General features: G+C 42.0%; 1 long non-coding RNA gene across 1 annotated transcript in view; it reads right to left on the reverse strand.

Annotated features, from left to right (window-relative positions):
• Positions 1-19,162, reverse strand: part of LOC309856289 — a 1,167,323-nt gene that overhangs the window by 875,803 nt on the left and 272,358 nt on the right. The window lies entirely within an intron of this gene.

A 19,162-nucleotide genomic window follows, 5' to 3' on the forward strand; every position in this document is an offset into this window, starting at 1 on the left:
AAACACCATCATATGTTCCTGAATTATTGACTTGATTGATAACCCCACTTCCACACATGCTGCACTCCTCCCTCCCTGCAAATTTATTTTGGTACAGCAACTTAACCTAAAAATCAAGTCAGATGATTTTATTCTGCTGTTGAAAGTCTTTAGGTATCTTCCCCTTTCATATTAAATAAAAACTGAAGGCGTTTCAATGTACTAGAAGGTCATGCATCAATACGTTCTTCCTCTCTCCACCACTATGAACTCCTCATTGGCCTCCTTGCTTTTCCTCAAAAGTAACAGACCAGCTGTTCACACAAAGTCTATATACTTACTTGCTCTGCCTAGAGCAATCTTTTCCTTTAATATTTGTATAACACCCTCCTTCACTTCCTGGGTCTTTGTGCAAATAACATCTCATAAATTTGATATAACTACCCAGCAAAAAATAAAATTAACTTTCATCCCAGCATTCTCCAATGGTTTTTTCCTTTCTGGTATTTCTTTGTAACACTTATCACCATCAACCATCCATCATTATTCTATTACTGGTTTATTTTCTTATTGGAGACAGAGAGAGAGAGAATTGGGAGGGGCACAGAGGAAGAAGAAAACACCCCACTGCCTAGAAAGCCTGCTGGGGAGTTACATCCCAGGACCCTGAGATCATGACCCAAGCCAAAGGCAGTCACTCAATTGTCTGAGCCACGAGGTGCCCCTCTATTTTTGGTTTATTTCACTATTATATTTCAAAAAAAAATGTAAGCTCTTTGTGGTCAGGTATTTTATATGTTTGATTAATTGAAGTATTCTCAGAAAGGTAGCTGGAAGATTGTAAGGGATCACTAAACTGTATTTTGTTGTTATTATTGGGCTCCTTTATGGGCTTTACCTCTTACGCTAGACGTCTATCCTTCAGATGTAAGCAATAAGAATAGAGCCCTGCTGCCTGTTCAAATGAGTAAAAAGCCTGTAGTAAGTGGATTTTTAAAAGCTAAATGAATGGCTTCATAGTTGTACATAGGGGGAAAGGGAACATATTTTCCACGGTTTAGAAGTGGAGTTCTTTTATAGAGTTCTTGTACAAGCCTACACTATTGAACGATAATGGGCAGTTGTACATTCCAATTATACAAACACTTTGGTAATTTATATCCTTTTTTTGTAATTCATGACTGGATCATTTAATTCCTTAGGAGCATTATAGCATTTCAACTTTTCATGTTCAATAAACTTATTGGGGTTGCTACCTTTTTTATTCAAATGGAAAAATAGTCATGATTTAATCTAAATAGTGTTATTGATTGTGTTGTTTTCTAGGAATGAGTCACACATGCTCGTTTAAAAGTTTTGTTAAATTCCCAAGTCTGTCACCGATAAAAACCTTTTGTAGATTAGTAACTTGATCAAAACAGAAAAGTTATGTAACACTCAATTGTTATACTATCTTTGTTTCCATCATGCATTGTAATAACACCCATCTTAACTCTATTTAAGACAAGTCATCGCCAGATGGCTTTCTGGCATTGATTGCATGATATGACATCTAGTATAACTAAAAGTTTTTGGTTTTAGTAGCATATAAATCAATTTAGAAAAATATATGTATTTGAATATAAGGTAAAGTTTTAAATTATTTGTCAATATTAAACTATACTTTTTTTGTAAATTTTTATTTTCTAAAATTTCATTGAGCTCTTTTGCAATAAGAAACAAGTTACAAAAAATTAAGGTTTATTTACCCCAATTCAAAATTATTAGGAATATAATCATAGAGGTTGAAGTATTTAAAATATTGAACCCAAAATATTTTATTAGGTAAATTTGTGAATGCTGAGCATTCACTGTTAAAATATACTAATCCTATTGATAGACTGGTAGAAGCCTAAAATCAAATATTTATTAAATATTTATATCCATATCTTTTCATGGCTTGGTAATTCATTTCTCTAGCATTAAATAATATTCCATTGTTTGCATGTACTACACTTTATTTGACCTTTCACCTATGGAAGGGTATCTTGGTTGCTTCCAAGCTTTTGTCAGTAATGAATAAAACTACTATAGACATCTTTGTGGGTATAGATTTCATCTTCTTTGGATAACTACCAAGAACTGCTACTGCTGAATCATCTGGCAAGAATATGTTTAGTTTTGTAAGAAACTGCCAAGTTGTTTTCCATTCTTTATTCTCAATAGGCATGGAAGAACATTCCTGTTGCTCCACATCCTCACCAACATTTTGTGTTCTGTTGTCAGTGCTCTGGATTCTGGGTATGTCTGCTTTCTCTTTTTTGTTTTAATTTGCATTTTCCTGATGACATATGATGTGAAGCATCTTTTTATATGCTTATTTGCCATCTGTAATATTTTCTTTTGTGAGGTATCTGCTAAGGTCTTTGGCTCATTTTTAATCAGGTTTTTCCCCCATTGTTGAGTTTTAAGGGGTCTTTGTGTATTTTTGATTAACAGTCCTTTGCCAGATGTGTATTTTGCAAATTTTTTCTCATAGTCTGTGCTTTGCCTTTTCTTTTTCTGGGCATTGTGTTTCACAGAGTAGACATTTTTAAATTCAGTGCTTGTGCTTTTGTAGCTAAAGTTATTTCCAAAACCAAGGTCATTTAAATTTTCTTTTATATTACCTTCTTCATCTTTCATGTTTAGGTTTATAATCCAATCTGAGTTAATTTTTGTGAAGAGGGTATGGTATCTGTCTGGATTTATTTTATTTTATTATTTTGTTTTATTTTATTTTTATTTTATATTTTTACATTTAGCTTCACCATTACTCCAGAACCATTTGTTTAAAAGATTGTATTTTGCTCTCTTGTAATGCTTTTGCTTTTGTATTCAATATAAAATATAATTGTTAATATGTATTCCGTTCCTTTAATCTAGTCTTTCTGTGTTATTACAATATCTTGCTTACAATTATCGTTAGGGTATACTTTTTTTAAAGATTCTATTTATTTATTTGACAGAGAGAGAGATCACAAATAGGCAGAGAGAGAGATGAGGAGAAGCAGGCTCCCTGCTGAGCAGGGAGCCCAATGTGGGACTCGATCCCAGGCCCCTGGGATCATGACCTGAGCCGAAGGCAGAGGCTTAACCCACTGAGCCACCCAGGTGCCCCATCATTATGGTAAACTTTGAAGGCAGTCCTCAGTCTTTGTTCTCCTTCAACACTATGTTGACTATTGTGAGTCTTTGCTTCTCCATATAAACTTTAAAATAAGTTTGTTAATATTAAAAAAAAAGAACTTGCTGGAATGCATTAATTGTATAGATAAACTTGGAAACCAGTGACCTCTTGAGCTTAGCAGGAGATAGACCATGGACATCAGTTGTCACAGTGGTGCCTCGGGCAGAACCTATTGCAAATCCCTAGGCAAAAGGGACCTCAAGGATCTAACTGTCCACCTGTCTGAATGCTGGGGAATCTAGATAAGGGAGGGAAAATTAGTTATGATAAAACATATCAACAAACATCAATAAATTTTGTAAAACTAATTGTCATGGCTCATATCCTATATGACCAACAGAGGGACCATCAAAAGGAAAGCATCCGTTATGTTTATTGTGGAATTTTTTATTCAAAATAAAGCAATGAGAGGGGAAGACACAATGAGAATATTACCATTTTATAAATGGTAAACTTCTTACAAAATGGAATAGGTTTTATATTTTAAGTAGTATATTGAAAAGTAAAACATTGGGGCACCTGGGTGGCTCAGTGGTTCGGGCTGCTGCCTTTGGCTCGGGTCATGATCTCAGGGTCCTGGGATCGAGCCCTGCATCGGGCTCTCTGCTCCGCAGGAAGCCTGCTTCTCTCTCTCTCTCTCTCTGTCTACCTGCTTGTGATCTCTGTCTGTCAAATAAATAAATAAAATCTTTAAAAAAAAGAAAAGAAATGTAAAACACAAAAAAATAAAATTTTAATTTAAAAAATTATGTAATTTTTTAAAAACCTTAAAAATAGCAGAACCATTTTTCTTATAACTGGAAAATACATTGTATATATATCTATCAAAAATAAGTTGTCGGGCGCCTGGGAGGTTCAGTGGGTTAAGCCGCTGCCTTCAGCTCAGGTCATGATCTCAGGGTCCTGGGATGGAGCCCCACATCGGGCTCTCTGCTCATTGGGGAGCCTGCTACCTCCTCTCTATCTCTGCCTGCCTCTCTGCCTACTTGTAATCTCTCTCTGTCAAATAAATAAATAAAGTCTTTAAAAAAAATAACTTGCAATGGGAGCGCCTGGGTGGCTCAGTGGGTTAAAGCCTCTGCCTTCGGCTCAGGTCATGATCCCAGGTTCCTTGGATCCAGTCCCACATCAGGCTCTCAGCTCAGAAGGGAGCGTGCTTCCTCCTCTCTCTCTGCCTGACTTTGCCTACTTGTGATCTCTGTCAAATAAATAAATAAAATGTTTTGTAACCAAAAAATTAAAAAAAATAACTTGTCATGTCTGGAATCAGGAGCATATGGAAAAAAATAATATCTGAGGACAATACTTCTGCCATGTTTTGTGCCTTGTTAATATTTTTAAACAGTCAGGCAACTTTTAGCTTTATTGAAATACCTGCTAAGATACCAACAGTGCCTTTTGGAGCCCTATGACTATAAAAATTAATTGCAAATATTCAAAATGTTTACTATGGTGTCACTATTTAGGGCCACCACCAAGCATGTTTCAGAAGTAAGCAAAACTGTTACTCTTCTGTAAGGCAAAAGGGCATGCTTTCAGGAGTTCCATCTGCTGTACCAGGAGGTGAATCAAGTAATGATTTTTGTCTATAAAATAATTCACTTTTCAATCTAACATTCCTTATTCCACATTATAATAATAAAAACTAGGAGGAGACTAAAACAAACAAACAACTACAACTACAACAACCAGCTTTTCCTTCAGTGGAAAAGTAAATATAGCCTGAAATTTATTTTTAAATATTTTTAAGATAAGCGTTTTTGTTAGAAAACCATATATTTTATATTACTAAGAAATAACAGGCAAAGTTTTATTAACTTCTAAAAAGTCTAGTTACTTCTATTTATCTATTAACTCATCTCTTTATGAAGTAGAACATGATCACACCTATTGTATCTACCCAAGTTTGTATGCTTTGGTTATTTTATGTTTGCTATTTCCTTGCTTAATTTTTACAATATTTGATACATAATAGTATCTTTAAGTCCATCTATGGTTTCACAGAATTTGTTTGAACTTCATAAAAATGTACCATACTTTTTGCACTGTCCTTGTTTTACTTCTCTATTAACTTTCCAAGATTTATTCAATTTAGAGTGTGTAGCTATCAGTTATTTTTATTCCTCCATAATGCTATGTTTACAAATTTGTATTTATCTGTACTTTAAAAAATATTTTAATTATATACCATTTCTCATCTCACGTAACACTCACGTTACTTCCACACTTATCAGATATTATGTAACTGAAAACCACAACTCAGCAACAATATAGCACCATTTTTCAAAATTAAATGGCTTACCAGAATTCTTTAATTCTATCCTTTATTTGTATTAGATGACCCTTTATTCTGGTATTTGGCATTGTTCATATGGAGGAAAGCTTATAAGTTGATATTCCATAAATAAAAGGATTTATTATGATTGATTAATTATTTCATTTAGAATGCATAGAATATGTTTGATTTAATATTTCTTTCTTACTCTCTGCCTGGAACATAGTGCTATCTATGTAATAGCCACTAAAATATTAAGTTAATTACCTGGACTTTAAACTTCATATGAATAGGAATAACATACAGAACTCTTCTCAGATTGGGACACCTGGGTGGCTCAGTCAGTTAAACGCCTGAGCTGTTAGCTCAGGTCATGATCTTAGGGTCCTGGGACTCAGTTCTGCAACAGATTCCCTGCTTAGCTGGGAGTTTGCGTCTCCCTCACTCTACTGCTCCCTCTGCTTGTGCTCTCTCTCACTCACAAATAAATAATATTAAAAAAATGAATTCTTCTCAGATAGCTAATATACAATATCTTCTTTTTATTCATCAAATATAAAGTGCCATATATTAATGAAATTCAGACTACTTCAAATTCATTTTTTAACCAGTAAGAAAGTACTGGGAACAAGCCAAAAATGTCTTTAATGAATTAAAGAAATAGATTCATTTTCAATATCTTAATGTTTCTAAAATAAATTGCAAGATTTTTATACTAGATATCAGTGTAAATATTCATTATACAATGATATTCTAAAAATAAACCTGAGAAAACTACTTGACACATATGATGACAATAACGAGTTTGACAAAAGTCAGTTTCGGTAAAACTTACAACACCTACCACCTGAAACTCTTGTTCTATAATTTCATTATTTTAATTTACAAAAATACAAAAGTAATATATCAGAGTAAGTATATTGATAGCTTTAAAGGTATGCTCTGGTTGTGCACTGTTTACTATTTAAAGGGGATTCAAATATGTGATGCTTATGGTGTGACTCTATTAAAATTCAACAAGTTCAGAAGCATACGAGGAATAGAATAAAGACAAAAGATGACCCTTCCTTATCCTAAAGATAGACAATGGTATATATGTGGTAGTTGCGGAGAGAATCCAGTCAGTAGATGGAGGATGTGGTAGTGAAAAAAAAAAGACACAATGTTTTGGTTGACCGTTTAGCACTATATTTAACAAAGTGAAATTGTGTGTTAACAGCTTTGAATAAAATCCAAAAAATATTTTCAATTCATTGAAGATTATTTAGGAAAAACTTGAAAAATACAACTTGATAAGGATTCCAATAAAAGATTCATAAGCAATACAAGTTTCAGAATTTTCGTATATTTTCCCTAAAAAGCCATTTGATTTAAATTAAAAAGAATTCTATTTATCTGTCACTTAAATAAGAGGAAATTATTTGGTTTTGTAAGACGTCAATAAAATAAATGAACATATCTCTAGAAAAGAGATATGCACACTAAGTTAAAAATAATAGTGCTTAAGCTGTTCAGCAAACATTTGTAAAATTCCTTGCCATCAGCTAGCTCTGGAGTTCTGCTAGGTGAGTAAGGCCATGTATGTTACTGCTCAGAGTACTGACGCAAAGCAATTGTCCCCTTCATCTCCATTTTTTGCCATTGATATGTCATGCTATGTTGTTTAGAGATACATAAATGGCCCTACATGAAGGCCTTGTTTTGTGTGTATATGGGTGACTGTGATTTAACTTTCAAATCAGATGGCTCCTGATTTACAATGATTCAACTTATGATATATTTGGCAATGATGTGAAAGTGAAAGTGATTCAGTAGAAACTGTACTTTGAATTTTGAATTTGGGTCTTTATAAAAAGGGCCAGTGACATGTGGTATGGTGCCGTCTTGTGATGCTGGGCAGGGGCAGTGAGCCACAGCTCCCAGTCAGCTAGAAGATTACAGGGGTGAACACCTGATATTCTTACAACCATTCTATATATAACCATTCTTCTTTTTTTAGTGTAATATTTAATAAATTGCATGTGATATTTGATACTTTGTTATAAAATAGGCTTTGTTTAAGATGATTTTGCCTAAATGCAGGCAAATGTAAGTTTAAATAAGCTTAAGGTAAGCTATGATATTTGATAGTATAGGGGTATTAAATGCATTTTCAGTTTTTTATGTGTGTCTCTGGACATAGCCCCCTTGTAAGCTGAAGAACATCTCTATATGTATATGTAGCCTTGGTATGGTTTACATATTATTGGCATGAAACATCTAGAACAGTACGTGTGCCATATAATTATCTACAACATCAAACAAGTTTCTTGAAAACTTGTGCCAAAGGGGTTATGTCTTTAAGGATTCTTATTTCAGAAAGGTTCTCTCAAACGTAAGATTGTTCAGAAGTTAAGTGAAAATCTGACCAAACTCAACATTTTTCCATTTTCCCTAGTGAGCAAAGATAGCTAAAATCTATCTGCCATTTTCAACACTGTACTCAACGACTGTAATTCTAATTTAAGAACAGATTATTTATATCAAAACCACATGTTGGCCTAATCTTACACAATATTCATAAATCTCACTCAGAGCCTTGGACCCTTTTATTTGTTGAGTCTATATGATACTACGGACATTCATCTTTTCTGACCTCATAGCTTCATGTATGTCTATACTTTTAAAAATACATGCATCAGTTCCATTGTAAAATGTCTGGGTTATAAAATGTGCTATGCTATCAAAATGGTACTAAGAACATACAAATGACCTGGTGTAATGAACTGGACCAGATTGCCAGATATCACATTTCATACCAGAAAGATTCAGTGTTAAGTTTTAAAATGGCCAGCTATACTTCGACTGAATTATAACTCATTTAAATTCTTTCTTTGTGTACAGTATTATACATTAGTCAGTACTATAGTAAATAAGTACTTTGGACAGATGTAAATATGCTGTAATAAAAAATGTTTTTCTTCTTTCTTTTAGTCCTTTTTACTTGTAAGACTATCCACAAATACTATGCCTCCCCCAAAATGATTTGCAATCCAAATTTTTCTCTAAATGAATTTATAGCACAGAAAAATATATATATATACACTTACGGTAGACATGTTCAAAAATAGTTACACAACAGCTGGGCCCTAAATGTAAGCAGTATAGTTGTTTTGTTTTGTTTTGTTTTCTTTAAAAACAAAGAGAGGTTTTGTGAAATATTGGAATTTTATTTCGAGGCCTAGTATTTCAAGACAGTTAACTACACTTACAGTGTCAACAGCCTCTTGTTGGCAGTATGATTTTATTGGCTCCATGGAATAACAACAAGAATTTACTATTGTTTCTTTCTTTTATGACACTCACAGAAAAACAAATTGACACATTTGCTCAAGACCAACCAGAATCATTTTTACCTATCAAAATTGATGGGAGGCCTTCACTGCCAAAGTCACTGCTGGGTTTTCACAATTCATTGCAGATAATCTGCTACTCCCATTATGATAAAGGAGAGAAGAGTCATAATCAGGGAAGAAAGCTAGATTAAAATACTTGTAATTATCATTGAATTATTTAGCCTGCTATAGGATTATTATTATTAGTGTCATTTGATAATTTTCTCTCATTTTATTAAACACAACTGTGAGTAATTACCCTACCTAATATTTCTCTGTATTGGCTGACAAGCTAGCAAACATTCATGAAAATATCCATTAGCCACACATATAAAATGCTGCATTATGATGCTGTTGAATCAGAACATACCACTACCTGATCCTGTAGCTCTTTGAGGATTTGCAAATCAATTAATTCTATGTTTATTGGATTCTTCCCATACAATTAGAAAATTTATAATAGAGTCCATGAACATTATTAGTTTTACCATTTTAAACCAGCAATCACACTTTGATTTTTACAACAAAACCAGAAATATAAACACACACATTTGGATCAGTTTTCTGTTAGTCTGTCTGGACTTCAAAATCCTATTCCTCAAGATAATGCACACCAAAGTTCTGGATTAAACAAGAAATTAGATGGCACCTGAACACTTGGTTTAATATTCTCCAAAGGACTATGCAACTTATTTCTTACATTATGACATTGTTTTACATAGATCCACACTTTTATAATGTTAGTATTTTTAATAATCAATAAAGTCAATTAATCATGATTAAAAATCAAACATAAAAATTTCTACTTTTTGCTTGTGCCCCCTCCATTTAGAACTTATTTATAGCCTGATAATTCAAAGGTCCCTATGTTTATGAAAATCTGGACAGAAATAGCTCTAAGATCCCATTTAGAACTTGATATTAATCTAAGTCTTTTGGCTCCATTTATCCTGAGAGCAAAGAGTAGGACAAAGGATTTGAGTACTGTTAGTTTATCTGGGAGATTATCCAAGGTAGAAAAGAATGGGAAAGTGATACAGTGAAGAAGCAACTTTGTCAAAGAGGTACATTGTTGATATAGTTGTTGTGGATAGAAAATGAAGGCTTGCTTTTACTGAAAGGTCCTGAGAAACTCTTTACGTTGTCCTCATGAAGACCTGAAAACTGACAATTTTATCTATGGTTCTTATTTCCACTTCACTGAGAGCTGTCCTCAGAGGACATTAACTCTCCTACACTTTTGGGTTGTGTTGGACACATTCTAAAATGAGAGAGAGAACATGAGATGCTATCAGTGTTAAGTAACTGCAATTCCCATGGAACTATCCACCACAGGTTTGGCTATAATCAGGTGTTGGGCCTTGATATCAGAGGGATTTGAGGCAGTATCATTTTAGGTTAATCATTATATCTGAAATTTCCAAAAACTTCAACTGATGAAACTTTGATTATAATCTATAAATATAACAATAAATCTGCAGTATTCAAATTATTTTCATAGAAATACATAGACAAAGCATCAATTGATTAATATTTAAATGTTACAAAATACTGAACTGAAAGAATTTGGTCATATAACAACGTGTAAGAAGTGGAACTTAGGTCTAAGTTAGAACTCAGGATGCATTGGAGAAACAGTTAAGAAATTGAATGGAGGGACGCCTCAGTGGTTTAAGCCACTGTCTTCGGCTCAGGTCATGATCCTAGGGTCCTGGGATCGAGCCCCAAATCGGGCTTTCTCTCTGCCTGCCTCTCTGCCTGTTTGTCCTCTCTCTCTGTCAAATAAAAAAATAAAATCTTAAAAAAAGAAATTGAATGGATGTCTGACTATCTTATAGGTTTGCTAAAAATCAGTGACTTTGTGTTCACGTGTGGCTATGTAGGAATTTTTAAATCTCTCTAAGAAGTTATTAAATTTGATTATATAATGGCAGTAAAGGATGGAGAAAAGCAAAGTACAAACCCCATAAAGACAAAGGCACTGAGTATGAGAAAAGAGTATAGATAAGAAGAATCAATGCATTTGAGGAAAGTGGGAATTGAAATACACAATGATTGTTGACTTTTTTAGATGGAGAAAAAAAACTAGCTTGCAAGAAGGAAATAACAGAAGACATGTTGTGATGTGAGACAGAATCCTAGAAAAGGCAGTAACGTGGAATGAAAGAGTAGGGAGAGCATATCAGGTAATTTGGATAGGAAGGAGTTAGGAGGTAATTGCTTGATAAATTTTATATGGCCCACTTAAATGCACAGATTTCTCTTCTTTAATTTATATGGAGAACAGGGTGTCCTTTCTCTTCACTTTCAGAGCACCAGAGGTGTACTCTTTCAGACTGAAAACCTGAAAAGCTCAGGACTCAGTTGCTTAAGCACAGCTGAGAGGACATATTTCATTAAGATTTACATTTTGCTGTATGTAGTAGACTTTCAAAAGTGGTTTAACCATATTTTTTCATTTAACAAGAAGACTACAGAGAGTGTTTTCTGGTGTTGGTTCAGAGTCTTCAGAAAGTCAAGTGAACTATCTTAGAGGTTTTCATGGCTTTTTATTCACAGTTGCAAAAATTGCTGTTGGAGTTCTCACTGTTAAGCCCACATTTCTGGCAGAAAGATAGAGGTAAAAGAGCATGATAGCTTGTACGACTGATACTTTGTCATATGCTTACAATATAACTAGAAAAGAGACAATAAAATATTTGATGTTGTTTTAAGTTTCCTTGTTGTCAATCCCTCAGTGCTTTCTGATATTAAAGGAAAAAGTAGATGGATATTGACCTGGCAACTATCAACACCTGTCAGTCTCTCTTGGATAACCAATTTCTCTATAATCTCTTCTTCCCAGTAAAAAAAAATAAAATATATTCATAACCTACACTGTGCCATCTCAAGTTACTGCACCAAGATAAAATTACAATGATTTTCAGTTGTTCCAAATGGACAGAATACCCTTCCTAATGATATCATGTCTTATAAGATAGATAATTGGCTTGCTACCAATATACCCAGATGTGACTGTGGAGAGACAGGAAAAAAAATAATAATATTTATTTATTCCTTGGGTTGACCCTGTTTTCACAGATGCATTACTATTAGAAAAGCTTGGTTTGGGACATTGGAATGAATTTACTTAATGGGTCTGTATGTAATTGGGTTGGAGGAAATTTGTAATTTCTACAAAAATTATTAGAAATCTATCTTATTCTCTTTTGTTAATTTTTACATGTTTAAAAAGCCAACGTTTTTGTCTAGCAGAGAAGATCTTAAATCCTAACAAAACTCAATTTTTTTCTTTTTTTTTTAAGTTTGAGAGCCTCATCTTCTCCCATGCTGCTTTAAATACAACTCAAAAAAAAGGAGCTAAGTGGGGCAGTAAGAACAGACTTTTTATTTTATTTTATTTATCTGATTTTTAATTAAAAAATTAAAGATTGTATTTATTTATTTGAGAGAGAGAGCATGAGTGGGGCAGGGGGAGGTAGCTGCAAAGAGAGACTGAGAAGTATACTCCCTAATGAGCAGGAAGCCCGATATGGAGCTCGATCCCAGGATCCTGACGGAGATCATGACCAGAGACAAAGGCATATATATACATGTGCAAAATCCCTTTCATTCTGGGAAACAATACTTTACAAGAGATGTTTGAAAAAGTACTGTGGAATCAACTTTAATTGGAGAAACAAAAATTTAATTGACTTTTGTAAAGCTACAGGGATCCAAATGATGGGAATCCCAGCCCGTTTAGGTTGTGGACCACAGAGTATTCTTCTCTGTAATATTTTATTTTCTTCCATGTCAACTAACTCCAGTCCAAGTTCACTGATCTCTTTTTAGATAGTGCACCTGTTTCTCCATGGGGTTGTTTCTTCGAGTTGCAGGTATGGAACCTGATGGCAAGCCCAAGTCTGCCCTTGGGACAGGTGGCCAAGGAGATGCTTTCCCCTTGGGACCAGAGGCACAGGACAGGCCTGCTTTCTGCCCAGACTCCTTCTTCAGAGTGGAGCACGTGCCTCTGCCCTAGTCATCCCCTCATGTCTCCTTAGCAGCCAGGCTTCCATCTCTCTGCACAGGGAGCGGGTGACACTTGTCTTGCCACCAGCCTGCTGTTCGTGCCACGTCAGGCTATCCTGCTTCCCGAGCGTTTCCCGACCCCAAGGCCAACGGCTCCTTCTCTTCTCTGGGGGCGGCGTGCTGCGACTTCCCCACACTTGGCTTCTCTCTCAGGCAGAGGGGATGTAGGGCAAAGAGTATTTCGCTCCATGCGGGTATCTTCCACCAAGCCATGGAGACTAGCTCAGGCAAGCAGCAGCAGCATCCCCAAACCCAACTCAGATTTCCCAAGGAACGCTGTGCTTTCCCAGGGGAGATGCCCAGGCAAAGAGGCTTCCACGGTATGCGGGTTTCTCCCACCGCGAGTCTGGGATCAGGCAAGCAGCAGCAGCCCGCAGAACATTTCTCAGCGAATGCTGTGCTTTCGCAGAGGCTTTGGCTTGGAGCTAACAGCACTTCGGTGCTGCTTCCTCAGCAAGGCTTCAGTCGCGTCAGGGAAGAAGAGCTGCGGGAGAGCTGGTGCCTCTTGGGCCTTGCTTTCCTGGGCTCCATGTTCGCATCCTGGGTTCACCCTGCCAGACCGAACTAAGCAGACACAGCCACAACCCTGCAGTAGCGTGCGTAGCCTAGGATGGCAATCTATGCACACTACCATCTCCCAGTGTAGGCAACGCTTGGCCTTTTACTCTGGCGCTCAGGTGGACTCCCGGACTAGGCCAGTGCTTTGCCCACAGGAAAAGAGAGGTGACAGGATCCCTGCACACCGCCCGTGCACTGAATAGGGACCTTTGGGGCACTGTCCAACGCTTTCCCCTTAAACCCCATACCTCCTCCAAGCTTCCACATTCTGGAGGAAGACGGCATCTGACTCCCCGTTATTTCAGGGAGCTCTTTCTGCGAGTTCAGCGTAGGCACCTGGTGGCTAGCGCATGTCTGCCCCAGGGACAGGTGGCCAAGGAGCTGCTGTCTCCTTGGGCCCAGAGGCTCAGGACAGGCATGCTTTCTGCCCAGACTCCTTCCTAAGAGTGGAGCACGCGCCCTGCCCTACTCATCCCCTCCTGTCTCCTTAGCAACCAGGCTTCTGTATCTCTGCACTGGGAGCGGGTGACACTTGTATTGCTACCGGTCGCTGTGCCTGCCAGGGCCGGCTCTCTTACTTCGCAAACGTTTCCAGACCAGAAAGCCAACGGCTCCTGCTCTTCTCCCCGGGCAGCACGCTCCCCAGGATCAAGTGTGGCAAAGGCGCAGAACGCCACCCCCGGAGAGGAGGAGTCATTTACCTTGGGGTCAGGAAACACTCGGGAAGCAGGAGAGCTTTCCCTGGCAGGAACAGCAGGCCGGTGGCAAGACAAATGTCACCCGCTCCCTGTGCGGAGAGACGAAGCCTGGCTGCTAAGGAGACATGAGGGGACGACTAGGGCAGGGACGCTTGCTCCACTCTGAGGAAGGAGTCTGGGCAGAAGGCAGGCCTGTCCTGTGCATCTGGTCCCAAGGGCACAGCATCTCCTTGGACAACTGTCCGTAGGGCAGACTTGGGCTTGCTACCAGGCACCATACCCTGAACTCGCAGAAACAGCTCCCTCGAGAAATGGGCAGTCAGATGCCATCTTCCTCCAAGATGTGACAGCCTTGTCGGTGGCTGGGGGTGTGCCGGGAAAGGAGTGGCAACAATCCGCGAATGCTCCCCATTTAGTAACGGGCGGTGTTCAGGGAGCCTGTCGCCTCTCCTCTCCTGTGAGGAAGGCACTGACCTAGTCTGCGAGTCCACCTGAGGTCCACTGCCAAAGGCCAAGCGTTGCTTACACCGGGAGAAGGTAGTGTGCATAGAGTCCCATCCTAGGCCATGCACGTTGCTGCAGGGTTGTGACTGTGTCTGCTTAGTTCGGCTTAGCAAGGTGAACCCCGGGCGAGAACTTGGACCCCGGGAAAGCAAGGCCCAAAAGGCACCAGCTCTCGCGGCGCTCTGTTTCCCTGCCGCAACAGAGCGAACGACGAAAGCCTTGCTGAGGAAGCAGCAGCGAAGTGCATTTCGCGCCAAGCTGAAAAACTCTGGAAAGCATAGCAGTCGCTGGGAAATCAGAATTGGTTCTGCGGGCTCTTCTGCTGCTTGCCTGTGCCCAGTCTCGCGGGTGGAACAACCGGCATACAGCGAACGCCTCTTTGCCCCGGCATCTGCTATGCGAAAGCACAGCATACGTGGGGAAATCAGAATCGGATGTGTGTGATGCTGCAGCTGAATGCCTGAGCGAGTCTTCGCAGCATGGTGGAAGATACCCGCATGGAGCGAAATCCTCTTTGCCAGAGCATCCCCTCTGCCTGAGATAGAAGCGTCTTTCACTGCTCTCCCCAGGAGCATGACGGATGAAGGTGCAGTACAGCTGCCCAGGGAGAAGAGCAGGAGCCGTTGGCCTTCTGGTCTGGAAATGGTTGGGAAGCAGGAGAGCCAGCCCTGGCAGGCACAGCGGCCGGTGGCAATACAAGTGTCACCCGCTCTGTGTGCATTGAGAGGGAAACCTGGCTGCTACGGAGAGAGGAGGGGATGAGTAGGGCAGGGCGCGTGCTCCACTCTTAGGAAGGAGTCTGGGCAGAAAGCATGCCATTCCTGAGCCTCTGGGACCAAGAAGACAGCAGCTCCCTGGCCACCTGTCCCTGGGGCAGACAGGCGCTAGCCACCAGGCGCCTACACTGAACTCGCAGAAACAGCTCTCCGAAATAATGGGAAGTCAGTTGAAGTCTTCCTCCAGGATGTGGAAGCTTGGAGGAGGCACGGGGTTTAAGGGGAAGGGGTGGAGACAGTCCCACAAAGCTCCCTATTCAGTGTGCAGGGATCTTGTCACCTCTCCTTTCCTGTGGGAAAGCACTGGCCTAGTCTGCAAGTCCGCCTGAGCGCCAGAGTAAAAGGCCAAGCGATGCCTACACTGGGAAATGGTAGTTTACATAGGGTGCCATCCTAGGCTCCGCACGCTACTGCAGGGTTGTGGCTGTGTCTACTTATTTCGGCCTGGCAGGGTGAACCCAGGACGCCAACACAGAGCCTGGGAAAGCAAGGCCCAGGAGGCACCAGCTCTTCCGCAGCTTTTCATCCCTGACGCGACTGAAGCCTTGCTGAGGAAGCAGCGGCGAATTCCTGTTCGCTCCAAGCCAAAGCATCTGCGAAAGCACAGCATTCACTGAGAAATGTTCTGCGGGTTGCTGCTGATTGCCTGAGCCCAGTCACGCGGTGGGAGAAACACGCATACAGCGAAAGCCTCTTTGCCTTCTCATCTGCCCTGGGAAAGCACAGCATTTGTTGGGAAATCTGAGTTGGGTTTGGGGATGCGGTGGAAGATACCCGCATGGAGCGAAATACTCTTTGCCCTAGCATCCCTTCTGCCTGAGAGAGAAGCGTGGTTGCACACGTCCGTCACCGCTCTCCCCAGGAGCAAGTGTGTGGAAGGCACAGCACGCCACCACCGGAGAAGAGAAAGAGCCATTGGCCTTGGGGTCGGGAAACGCTCGGGAAGCAGGATAGCCTGCCGTGGCACAAACAGCAGGCCGGTGGCAAGACAAGTGTCCCAGGCTCCCTGTGCGGAGAGGTGGAAGCTCCTGCCAAGTTGACATGAGGGGACGGCTAGGGCAGGGGTGCGTGATCCCCTCTGAGGAAGCGGTCTGGGCAGAACGCAGGCCTTTCCTGTGCCTTTGGTCCCAAGGGCACAGCATCTCCTTGGTCACTTGTCCAAGGCCAGTCTTGGGCTTGCCACCAGGTGCCATACCCGGAACTCGCAGAAACAACCCCATGGAGAATCGGGCAGTCAGATGCCGTCTTCCACCAAGATGTGGCAGCGATGTGGGTGGCAGGGGGTGTACCGGGGAAGGAGTGGAGACTGTCCCCCACATTTCCCCATCCCAGTGCACGGGTCGTATGCAGGGATCCTGTCGCCTCCTCTCTCCTGTGGTGAAGGCACTGGCCTAGACCCCGAGTCTGCCTGAGCGCCGGAGCAAAAGGCAAAGCCTTGCCTATCCCAGGAGATGGTAATAGGCATAGAGTGCCATGTTAGGCCACGCACGCTGCTGAAGGGTTGTGACTGTGTCTGCTTAGTTCGGCTTAACAAAGTAAACCCAGGGCGCGAACTTGGATCCCGTGAACGCAAGGCCCAAGAGGCACCACCCCTCCCGACGCTCTTCTTCCCTGCCGCGACAGAGCAAATGACCAAAGCCTTGCTGAGGAAGCAGCAGCGAAGCTCGGTTCGCGCCAAACTGAAAACCTCTGCGAAAGCATAGCAGTCGCTGGGAAATCAGAATCGGTTCTGCGGGCTCTTCTGCTGCTTGCCTGAGCCCAGTCTCACGGGTGGAGAAACCCGCATACAGCGAAAGCCTCTTTGCCCAAGCATCTCTTCTGGGAAAGCACAGCATTCGTTGGGAAATCAGCATCGGATGTTGGGATGCTGCAGCTGAATGCCTGAGCTAGTCTCCGCAGCATTGTGGAAGACACCCGCATGGAGCGAAATCCTCTTTGCCCTAGCACCCCTCTGCCTGAGAGAGAAGCGCGTTTGCGCCTGTGGAAAGAGCCTTAAGGAAAGGGACACGTCTTTAACTGCGCTCCCCAGGAACATGTCTATGGAAGGTGCAGCATGCTGCCCAGGAAGAAGAGCAGGAGCCATTGGCCTTCTGGTCTGGAAAAGGTTGCGAAGCAGGAGAGTAGGCCCTGGCAGGCACAGCGGCCGGTGGCAATACAAGTGTCACCTGCTCCCTGTACAGAGAGATGGAAGCCTGGCTGCTACGGAGAGAGGAGGGAATGAGTAGGGCAGAGCGCGTGTTCAACGCATAGGAAGGAGTCTGGGCAGAAAGCATGCCTGTCCTGAGACTCTGGGCGCGAGGAGAGAGGAGCTCCTTGGCCACCTGTCCCTGGGGCAGAATTGCGCTAGCCACCAGGCGCCTACGCTGAACTCGCAGAAACAGCTCCCTGAAATAACGGGGAGTGCGATGCCATCTTCCTCCAGGATGTGGAAGCTTGGAGGAGGCACGGGGTTTAAGGGGAAGGGGTTGGACAGTGCCCCAAAGGTCCCTATTCAGTGCACGGGCGGTGTGCAGTGATCCTGTCACCTCTCCAAGTCAGGCCTTGGACAGGTGACCAGGGAGATGCTGTGCTCTTGGGACCAAAGGCACCGGAAAGGCCTGCCTTCTGCGCAGACTGCTTCCTCAGAGGGTAGTACGCACCCCTGCCCTAGTCGTCCCCTCATGTCAACATGGCAGGAGATTCCACCTCTCCGCACAGGGAGCCTGGGACACTTGTCTTGCCACCGGCCTGCTGTTCGTGCCACGGCAGGCTATCCTGCTTCCCGAGCGTTTCCCGACCCCAAGGCCAACGGCTCTTTCTCTTCTCCGGTGGTGGCGTGCTGAGCCTTCCACACACTTGCTCCTGGGGAGAGCGGTGACGGACGTTTGCAACCACGTTTCTCTCTCAGGCAGAAGTGATGCTAGGGCAAAGAGTATTTCGCTCCATGCGGGTATCTTCCACCGCATCCCCAAACCCAACTCAGATTTCCCAACAAATGCTGTGCTTTCCCAGGGCAGATGAGAAGGCAAAGAGGCTTTCGCTGTATGCGTGTTTCTCCCACCGCGTGACTGGGCTCAGGCAATCAGCAGCAACCCGCAGAACATTTCTCATCGAATGCTGTGCTTTCACAGATGCTTTGGCTTGGAGCGAACAGCAATTCGCCACTGCTTCCTCAGCAAGGCTTCAGTTGCGTCAGGGATGAAAAGCTGCGGGAGAGCTGGTGCCTCTTGGGCCTTGCTTTCCCAGGCTCTGTATTCGCGACCTGGGTTCACCCTGCCAGGCCGAAATAAGTAGACACAGCCACAACCCTGCAGTAGCGTGCGGAGCCTAGGATGGCACCCTATGCACACTACCATTTCCCAGTGTAGGCATCGCTTGGCCTTTTACTCTGATACTCAGGCGGACTCGCAGACTAGGCCAGTGTTTTCCCACAGGAATGGAGAGGTGACAAGATCCCTGCACACCGCCCGTGCACTGAATAGGGAGCTTTGTGGGACTGTCTCCACCCCTTCCCCTTAAACCCCGTGCCTCCTCCAAGCTTCCACATCCTGGAGGAAGACTTCATCTGACTTCCCGTTATTTCGGGGAGCTGTTTCTGCGAGTTCAGCCTAGGCGCATGGTGGCTAGCGCCTGTCTGCCCCAGGGACAGGTGGCCAGGGAGCTGCTGTCTCCTTGGTCCCAGAGGCTCAGGACTGGCATGCTTTCTGCCCAGACTCCTTCCTAAGAGTGGAGCACGCGCC

The sequence above is a fragment of the Mustela nivalis genome (genome assembly GCF_964662115.1).
Source record: "Mustela nivalis genome assembly, chromosome: X".
Classification (NCBI taxonomy): Eukaryota; Metazoa; Chordata; class Mammalia; order Carnivora; family Mustelidae; genus Mustela; species Mustela nivalis.